The sequence below is a fragment of the Echinops telfairi genome, unplaced genomic scaffold (genome assembly GCF_000313985.2).
Source record: "Echinops telfairi isolate 266 unplaced genomic scaffold, ASM31398v2 ScPeMD7_1;HRSCAF=3_0, whole genome shotgun sequence".
Lineage (NCBI taxonomy): Eukaryota > Metazoa > Chordata > Mammalia > Afrosoricida > Tenrecidae > Echinops > Echinops telfairi.
Window position 1 is genome coordinate 90,583,539 of NW_022103896.1, and position 10,778 is coordinate 90,594,316.

General features: G+C 39.2%; 1 protein-coding gene and 1 pseudogene across 1 annotated transcript in view; one reads left to right on the forward strand and one right to left on the reverse strand.

Annotated features, from left to right (window-relative positions):
- Positions 1–6,743, reverse strand: part of LOC105979264 — a 43,350-nt pseudogene extending 36,607 nt beyond the window's left edge.
- Positions 1–10,778, forward strand: part of SHC3 (SHC adaptor protein 3) — a 249,246-nt gene that overhangs the window by 44,639 nt on the left and 193,829 nt on the right. The gene's annotated exons all lie outside the window — the stretch shown is intronic.

Here is a 10,778-nt window from a genome sequence, read left to right on the forward strand (position 1 = left end):
TCGTGGGTTTCATTATTGCTATACTGAACCCTAAGTGACTCATCTCCTCCCCACTACCCCTCTGCAAGGTATGTCCAGTTGTCTACAGATAATGGACAAAAAATAAATTCTCCTTAACCATACTCTCAAAAACATGCTTAGTTTGTAGGCACAAGATGCAGGTCAAAGTTAGAGTCTGATGTGGTATAATCAGGGTTCTAAATCTGCTCTCTTCCAGTGGCATATTAAGCTCAGTAGTCCATTTATCTATAGTCAAAGTATGACCTCTGGCTAAGTCATCAGCATCACTCAAGAACTTGTTAGAAATGTATATTCTCAGAGGTCATCCCTGACTCAGTCAAAAACAAGTCATCGAGTGATTTTGATGCCTGCTCAAATTTGAGAACCATGGCTCTAAAGCACTGGTTTCTTAAATTTTCCCTTCAGCAATGTAATTATTTATCATTGCACAAGTGGTGCATGGGTACATTCCTGTTGAAACAGTTAAAAGTACAAGAATGTATATAGAATTTTAAAAAAATAGTCCCACTTCACCATCATCAAGTTCAATATCCTTTCCAATTTTCTCTTATCAATTTAGTGCTTGTTCTTGCAAATCTTTCTTTAGTGCACACACATGTAGATAGATAATGTGTCTCTAGAAATATGTAACTTTTTATTTTTAGCACGAATGTTAATGTACTGTGTACATTTTCTGTATTTGGCTTTATTGTTATTCTCATGATTAATTATGTGCTTTGAAGATCTTTCCAGACATAGATCTATTTTTCTTTTAATTGCTGCTCAGATTGACTAATTTATTTTCTTCCTAATATAAGCTACCATTTTTTGAACATTTTTGTATGGGTTCCCCCTTGAAATGTTCGAGTATCTCTCTCTATTGTAATTTCTCAAACTAAGAGATTTTTGAAGTCAAAGAGAGGTGTGCATATTAAAATTTTGAGTCATTCTCTGGAATTACTATACCCATTCACAGTTCCACTAAAGTAAGATTAAAAAGTACAGTGTTCTTACATTTTCATCAACACTAGTATAAGTAAACCTTTAAGTTTTTGTCAAATTTCAATTTCAATTGATTATACTCAATAACAGTTATATTAAATGTTATTGTGCATGAAGCTTTTGGGGGAGTATGGAGATTAATTATAATTTCTTGTATTCTAATTTCAAACAAGGAGTTTGAAGAGCAAAAGAACTATTTCGAACCTTATATCTATATAAATTATTTTTCATAATTGTTATATAAATATTTTAAAGATTTTATTATAAGGGTAATATATAGTTATTACCAAAAACAATCAAATCAGTTAGAAATGTGTGAAATAAAAGTACAAATCTACTTCTCCCTCTTAGTACACCCCATGGGCTACCTGAGGTATGTATATCTTGTACATACTTTATTTCCATAATCAACACACATACATTCTCCTACAGTTTCTTGAACATATAGACAAGCACTCATACACTTACATACTCACATAGTTAAACACACACACACACAGAGATACACCTTCCCTCACATGGCCATACACATGCACATTAACAGAAACAAACTTACACAGTGAATTCTATTTATGAAAGTGGCATAAGACTCTTTCCTTTTTATTGGGGGCTCTTACATCTCTTATCACAATCCATACATTCATCCAGTGTGTCAAGCACATTTGCACATATGCCGCCACCATCATTTTCAAAGCATTCTCTTCCCACTTGAGCCCCTGATATCAGCTCCCCATTTCTTCCCTCTTCCTCCCCCGCCCACCCTCCCTCACAAACCCTTGATAAATTATAGATTATTATTTTCATATGTTACATCATCCTCTGCCACCCGTCATCCACTTTTCTGTTATTTGTCCCTGGGAGGGGCTTCTAGGTTGATCCTTGTGATCGATTCCCCTTTTCTTCCCCAACTCTCCCCTAATCCTCCTGGTATCTCTACTCTCCTTGTTGGCCCTGAGGGGTTTACCTATCCTGGATTCCCTGTGTTGCAGGCCCTTGTCTGCAGCAGTGTGCATGTTCTGATCTAATCCAATTTGTAAGGTAGAACTGAGGTCATGATGGTCAAGGAAGCACCGAAGAACTAGAGGAAAGTTGTGCTTCATCGGTGCTATACTGCACCCTGACTGGCTCATCTCTTCCCTGTGACCCCTCTGTGAGGGGATGTCCATTTGTCTACAGATGGGCATTGGGTCTCCACTCCATTCCCACCCCCACCCCCCATTCACATTGGGTATGGTTTTATTCTGGGTCTTAGATGTTTGATACCTGATCCCATCAACACTTCATGATTACCCAGGCTGGTGTGCTTCTTCCATGTGGGCTTTGTTGCTTCTGAGCTACATAGCCACTTGTCTATCTTCAAGCCTTTAAGACCTCAGATGCTACATCTTTTGATAGCCGAGTACATCAGCTTTCCTCACCACATTTGCTTATGCACCCATTTGATATTCAGCGATCGTGTTAGTAAGGTGGGCATCACAGAATGCTGGATTATTAGAACAAAATGTTCTTGTGTTGAGGGAGTACTTGAGTCGAAGCTCAATGTCCATCTGCAACCTTAATTCTTAACATATAGATATGAGAACATAGTTCTATTCCCCTCTCATTATATATATTTACATATGCACATGCCTGTATTTAGGCCTTATAAATGTCTTTGGGCATAAGATTCTTAAAAGAACTTTAGTAAAACCAAACCAACACACACAAAAATAACACATACTGAGGAAGTTGAACTTATTCCCAAAATGCAAACATAGTTTAACATTATATCAATTAAAACAATACACCATTTCCCAAATTAAGAGACAAAACCAGTAGATTCAAGAAAATATTTGATAAAATTAAATATTAGTTCATCATAAATCTTCCTTACAGCTTCCTTAAAGAGAATTTACAAACAATAAAAAAAACATAACCAATATGAAACTTAATGGCACAATGCTGAAATACTGTCCTTTGTGATAAATATGATAGGTAGGTTTTGTGTCAAAGTGGCAGGGTCAGGATTTCACAATATACATACACTTTCACACACTCACACTCTCACACATAATCATGTGTGCTGCTTCTTACAGATGCTTACATACACACTGACACATGCACCTAGAAAAGCAATGGTGCAATTTGACTATGCAGAAAACCATGAGGAGAAAGATTTTTATCTGTCTAGATAAAAGACAATATTTTTTATTTTAATTCTTTTATTTTTAAGCACTTGCATATGTATTTTGTTATGATTCCAGATTATGGAATTCAAGTTATACTTTGTTTTCCCCCTGATAAGACCCTTTAAAAAGGATGTGTGAAAACTCGGGCTGTCCTAAAGAATGTTCGCTAAGGCTCAAGAGGAAGATCCATATCACCACGCCGAGGGCCCACGAAGACCTAAGGACATAGTAGTTTACCTCCCTCTGCTCTGAAGAGTGAGGGACATACTTCTACTTTGAGCCTGGCTTTACATTTGACACAATAACCCTGTAAAAGGTTCTGTGCAGTAGATTCTGGCATTCCAAGCAGCAAGTAAAGGCACAGAATCAAGGGAGAATTGAAAGTCACATTTGGACCGCTGCCTCCCTGAAAGTCACAGAAACCAGCATCTTTCTATTGTTTTTGGACCCTGATCACTCTGTGTGCAATGCCCAGAACACACAGAACCTCTGTAACTGCAACACGGAAACCAGTTCCTTCCGTCTCCCCTGACTCTAGGATGGAGGACCCATGTGCTGACGTCACCAAGCCACTTGTGTCAGTGGGAAGTGAGAGCCCAAAGTCTGAATCAAAACCAAACCAGGTGCTGAAGAGTCTTTTTAAATTCTTGGTGACCTCGTGTGTGTCAGAGCAGAATTGTGCTTCATAGGGTTTTATGATCGTGAACTTTTACAAGCTCATTACCAGACTTTTCTTCTCGGGCACCTCTGGGTGGACCCTGGTGATCAACCTTATAGTTGCTAGACCAGTGCTTAACGATTTGCATCAAAGAGGCTGCCGTAGGCAGGACTGATCTCCAACTCTGGCTGCCGGTCCTTTTTGTTCCGCTTCTAGTTGGCTCTGCTGCAGTGGCAGAAGAACTTGTCAAGCCTTCTTTTCACAAAAGCAGGCCTTTGTCTTAGTTCCAGCGGCTCTTATTCTCTTGTTATGCTTTGCAGGAACGGTATTTTCCATTCATGTTTCTCTTTCTTCTGACGAATGTGAAGGTTCTTTCCGGATCTTTATGACAGCCTTCCTGTGATCGCTCCAGGCCTCTACACCCCCGGTATTTCTTTGAATTCCTCAGTGTATTGTATCCGTGCCATTCTCATTGCCTTACAGTATCGGTATCCTACCTCTGTGTTTCCGCTCGTTTCTCATTCAGAATCCTAACTTTATTGTGTGCCATTCAGTTAGTATTTTTAATAACAGTGCTGCTTCACATACTCCTTCAATTTCCATAGAAAACCTTTAGAAACTTGCTGGAGATTCGTTTGCTTGAATATTATGAACTTGGATAGTCACAAAGTTTGTCTGCCAACTTTATCCCATCAATTTCTTTAAAGAAAACACCTTACTGTGAATTTAGTGGAGGATTACATTTCAGGACATCAATTTTGTATCCAACAATTCAAGCATCTTATCGAAATCCCCAACAGCCTCTCCTTTATTTCTCATATCCTTCTCCTGGGGTACTAGCTTCCTCTTCATCCAGGTTTACTCCGGCCGATTGCACTCCTTTCTCGCCCTTGCCCCCTACCTCCCACCATCAAGGCCTGTTTCTATTATTCTGAAAACATGTGTCTTTATTTTTCATTTATAACAGTGATCTCATGCACTGTTTGTCTTTTGTGATTGATAATATCACTCAGCATCATATTCTCTGGGACCAGCCATCCCATGAGATGCTGCACAGTTTCATCCCCGTTTTTGAACCATGCATAGGATTCCTTCGTGTGTATGTACCTTAGTCTGTCTTTATTCTTTAATCGTGCAGACTATTTATTTATTTAACTTATTGATTCTTTAACCACGAATAGTATTCCATTGTGTGCATGTACCAGAGTTTATTAATCTATTCTGATGACGATGGGCATTGAAGCTGTTTCCATCTTCTTGCCATTATGAGCAGTGTTGTGATGAACTTGCGTATGTGTTCGTGCTAGAGCTCTTACTTCTGTAGGGCATATAACCAGCAAAGGCGTTGGAAGTCCTTTTTTTCCCCCTATTTGCACAAATACATAAAAATATGGGCTTTGAAGCAATAGGTTTTTGTTGGCTGTCACGTAGGTCCTCACCCATGGCATCCTAAGGTACAACAAAATGAAATATTGCCTGGTTTTATGCCATTTTCATGATTGCTGATATAAACTTACAGAACTTGTATTTACCATGAGTATGTTTCTCCTTTTCCTTTGCAATCCCACCTTCATATTTCTCCTACCACCCATTCTGAAATTTTCAAAAATGTTAGTTCCTGATTATTGTTTTAAATAATAACAATTTATAAATTATCAAGGGTTCATGAGGGAGGGGGGAAATGAACTGATACCAAGGGCTCAAGTAGAAAGAAAATGTTTTGAAAATGATGATGGCAGCATTTGTACAAATGTTTTTGACCTAGTGGATGGATGGATGGATTATGATAAGAGCTGTAAGAGCCCCCAATAAAATGATTTTTTTAAAGTGTTACAATCTAAAACATAGACAAGTATATGAATATTCCTATAAAAAGGGAATATTCCTATAAAGAGTCATTTTGAGGTTGTACAATCCAAATAATGGCAATATGACCTAAGTATAACAACATGCCATTTCTTCCTTTCTGTGGCTAAGCCTAAAGGTCAAGTTGGGTGAAGAAAAGAGCTTGTTTATTAAGAAACTTTACCAAGAAGCTCTGGGGGTGCTATTGGGTAAGCACTGGGCTCCTAGCAGTTCTGCCCCACCAACCAATCTAAGGGAGAAAGATGAGGCTTTCTGCTCTGTAAAGACTTACAGCCTCTAGCCCCCTGTAAAAGGTTGTGAGTCAGAATCAGCTCAGTGGCAGTGGGGAAGGAGAACCAGGACCCACAATGAATGTAGGAGGAGGACTTTCAACAAAATGCATTGACACAGTGCTGAGACAATGGACGCAAACACAGCAATTGCACAGATGGCTCAGGACCAGGCAATGGTGCATTCTGTTGTACAGAACTGACTCCACAGCACCTACCAGCAACAAGCAATGAAAGAAAACCTTTCGCAGAGGCTAAAAAAATAATAACACGGGTAAGAAGGTATTCAGTGCCACAAACCAACTAAATAACACGCACTAGCAAGAATGAGGAACAACTGGAAATCTCGTACATTGCTACTGAAAATGCAAATGACCGTTAATTCCACTCCTTAAGAAATGAACTAAGAGCAAAAAAAAAAAAAGCCTGTTTTCATAGAAACCTGCATGCAAGTCTTCCTAGCAGCCTTATTCCTAACAGTCAGAAACTGAAAGCAACTCAAATTTTCATCAACAGGGGAATATACTACAAGCAAAATGCTGTGCGACCATACCATTGCACGTTACGAAAAAAAAAAAAGAATGAACTGCTGATACAGGGAACAGTATGAACGATTCTCAAAAGCACTACGCTAAGTGAAACTATCACAGAAAGCGAAGGACGTACCGGGCGATTCCACTTAGGTGCCGTTCTTGAAGAGGCCGCAATAAGGAACAGTAAACACATCTGCACTTGCCAGGAGCAGAAGGTTTCTTTATGGTCCAGTTCATCCCAACTCATAGCTACCCTGCAGTCCAGAGTAGAATTCTTCCCCACCCCCACCCCCTGTTTTCCAAGACTGAACTCTTTAAAAAGCAGAAGGTTACACTTTTCTCCCAGCAGAGGGTTCCAAAAGCAAACTTTCCACCATCGACTCTGTCCCAGCTCCCAGCGGCCCTGTAAGGGCTTTCTTAGGCTGTAAAGGTTTCTGGAAGCAGCTCGTTGTCTTTCTTCCTCAGATTAGCTAGGGGGAGTGGAAGGACTCATCTTGTGGTTATCAGTCCACTTACCCAGCCTCACCAGGGCTGCTTAGCAGAGGATTCAAACTCAAAATCCCTCAAACTCCTTGCCATCAAGTTGATTCCGACTCAGCGACCCTGTATGTCAGGGTAGAACTGCCCTCTGTGAGTTTCCGAGACAGCAACTTTTTTTATGGGCGTAAAGCAGAGGATTAGAAGGAGTGAATTAACTGCAAGGGGATCATGGAAATGTTCCACATCATGATTGTGGTGATGATTATAGGATAGTAGATGGTTGTCAGAACTCATCAAGCTGCACACATAAAAAGAATACATTTATTGTGTGTAAATGTCCTTCAAAAAATTTAATATTGAAAAAGAATTAAGGTCTCTCCCCACCCCCCAAAATACACTTCTAAAGGTATGCATCAAGAATTATTAAGACATAAAACATGCCATAAGTTTTATTGATTCATATAGTGCCTTTTGTAGCTTACATACTTCTCTCTATTGTACTTAGTGTTTTCTTAAGATGACTCAACAATTCATAGACATTCTGTTTTGTGACATTGATTGCAATCCCTATAATGATTGCAATCCCCTTTCTACTCCCTTCTTGTGTTGACCCTTTCCATTTATCCTTCAATTTCTTTCTGCATTCTGAGCTTTAATTCCTGGCCAAATGCTGATTTGATCTTGTTTGACTGATTGCTCTAATGAGTACGTACTTCCCTTGTGTTATTGTCCACCTTTAGGCCTGACCATCGCTTGGCTGAAAATTGGGGTAGGAGTGGGAGATTCAGTCCAGACTGGAAAGGAGTTTTTTTGCACTTGCTTTCATTTTCCTCCGAGTCAATAATAATGATTCCTTTTAAAACAGCACTACCACATTTCCTCAGACACCCACCATAACCTAACCCCTGCTCCCAACCCTCACGAAGTCCTTATACTGAAACCCTTGTTTCCATTTTCATTATACCAGTACACAGAAGTCATTGGAAAGACTTGAGCAACTTAAATAGTCGTTCACATGTGAATCATCTGTACTGCATAAATGACCTGCCTTTGCTGTTAGTTGCTGTCCCATTGGCCCCACAGACTCCTGGTGACCCACATTCAGCAGAACAACGCCCAGTCCCCTGCCATCCCAATGATCATTTGAGATCAAATTCTTTTTATTGATTGATTTTTAGAAGTAGATCACCAGGCCTTTCTTTCTAGTCTTTTTGAGGCTGGAAGCTCTCCTGAAACCTGGTCAGCATTGTAGTGACTTGCTAACCTTCAGGGACAGACTGAAGTGACAGTTTAAAGGCGGTTGCACAGGAGGTGTAGTGACTGGAAATCCAACCAGCGTCTCCCACAAGGAAGAAGAGGAGTCCACCTCTCAGTGATCTCCTTCAAATAACATGAGGTGCTTACATTTGGGTTTCTCTGCTATAAAACTTCGAGTCTTGGCACATATTTTTTTCAATGTTTCCAGTTTCTGTCTCTCTTTTTTTCTCTACTTCTCCTTAAATATTTACCCCTTTTATTCAGACTATGTATTTCCCTTACAAGGTGGTTTTTCCCTAGTGCATTGTCTGTTACCCTTAAAGTCGATTTACTGGGGAAGTGGAGATCTTCACGTAACTCTGCCTTGGTGATGGTTCTGATATCACTTAAATTACTGTCCTTGCTCACGTTATGTACATAATTCTCCAATCAACATATTTTGGTGATAGTCATACAACTTTACTACAATCATTGTGGCCATAGTGACGAAAATTATATAAAGTTGACCACAGTATTCCTATACTCTGTGACTTGAGTGTTGTTAGTATTCACAAAACTCTTTGATGTTCTTGGAAATATTTCCATACGGCACTGACATTATTTTATGTACTCACAAAACTCTGCAATAATATTTACATAATTCTGTGACAGTGGAGGGCATACCACCAACTGTGGTATTCATGCTGTTAGTTACTATATAACTCAGTGAATAGTAGCAGTTTTACATAACTCCTCAAAATTGGAAGTGGTACTTAAAAGCTTATCTCAAAACAAGCATCCATCGAAGTGAGGTTCCTGTCATGTTTACACATAAGCACACATAAGCCTGTATGATTCAATGATGGTGAATGATAAAATCCAAGATCAGAGGAGAGAGTTGTATTAGAGCTTAAATTCTGATCACCCAGTTTGCAGCAGGCTATAGATGGCAGAGAAAACTCAAAATCCATTTACAGAGTCCCCAAAGGGATTATATCTCCAATGAATTCCCTTGAACCACTGACCAGGGATGTGAATAGGCTTGCCCTCAGAGTACATCAGAAAGTGAATGAAAGTAGACAAAGTTAGTGAGGTAGTTAGTTTATTGTGCCAACCTGGCCAATAAACACATGTGGGGTTAATTGAAGAGCGAAGGTATAAAAGGCTTGGTGAGCCTTGCCTTCCTAGTTCTTGGGTTTCTTGCTTTATGATGGTCGGACCAGGGTGCAACTGCCTTAGCCAGTTCCCTGCTTCAGCTGGCAAGGCTTACTTCCTGCAAGACATCCCTAGGAGAAGCCACATGGACCTACCCTGATGCAACCCTGGGTGCTGGAGCAGCTGTGTGGAGACCCCTGCCAGCGCTGAGATGCTTACGTGTTCACTGATTTGGCTTTCCTCCTATAGTCGACACCACAGTGTGTGTTCTGTGAGATGAAGGAGGACATTGTGGATTGGTGTCTGACATATGGGTTAATGTTGGACTTGTGGGTTTGGGCAGCACTGGGTTGGGATGTTTTCTTGATGTGCACTTAACCTTTATATAAAACTCTCTCTTATACATGAGTTTCTGTGGATTTGTTTCTCTACAGTACCCAGACTAAACAGTTAGGTTAAATTTTAACCTATTATAATTTGTTTTCCATTTTGACTCAGTTTTACTTTGCTCTAATTTTTATTATTTTCTGCTTTCTTTTAAATTGAGGTTTTTCTGTGTTTTATTTTGTTATTGTTGTTTTTGTATGGTTTTCCTTAGGAAATCTATGGAGACATGACTAGAATAATTGTTTCTTAGGGTTGTGATTGGGGAGATTATGGGAAAATGGAGAGAATAACAACGAGAACAAAAGTGAACAAAATGTTCTGAAATTGACTGTGGTGATGATTGCACAACTCTGTGCAATATACTCAAAGCATTAAATTGTATGGTACATGAACTGTATGTCAATAAAACTATAAAAGTTAAGTTATTATCCATATAGTTCTGCAAATGTGGTCATGATTACACTGGCATAACTATGCAGTGGTTGTTGTGCTAGTCATATAATTGTGATGTTATTGGTGACACATACACGGCAACTGTTGTGACAGTGCTAAAATGACTGTGATGGGGTTGTGATATTTTAAAAATTGACAACTGTGATGGTGTTTTCATTCAAGTAACTAATATTGGCTGAAGTATTAATATATATCTACAACAGTGGGCATGGTATTCACATATCCTGCAATGTTGGTAGTAGTGGTATTCACATAACTACAATGCTGATGTGGTAGTCACATAACCCTGCGATATTAATAGTGATACCTCTAGTTGTGGTAGTTATTTATTTCTTTGATATTTGATCTGGGATATCCCCATATCTCTGTTGAATTGACCCTGATTTTATTGACATAGCTCTGAAATTTTGTTCATGATAGTTACGTAACTATGCAATGATGATTATGATGAAATTCATATATTTCTGTAGTGATGGATATATAATTCCCCTAATTGTCAATTTGGTTGTATGATTGTCACATAATTCATGGACAGTAGTGGTGGCAATCACATAACTGTGATTGCAATAAT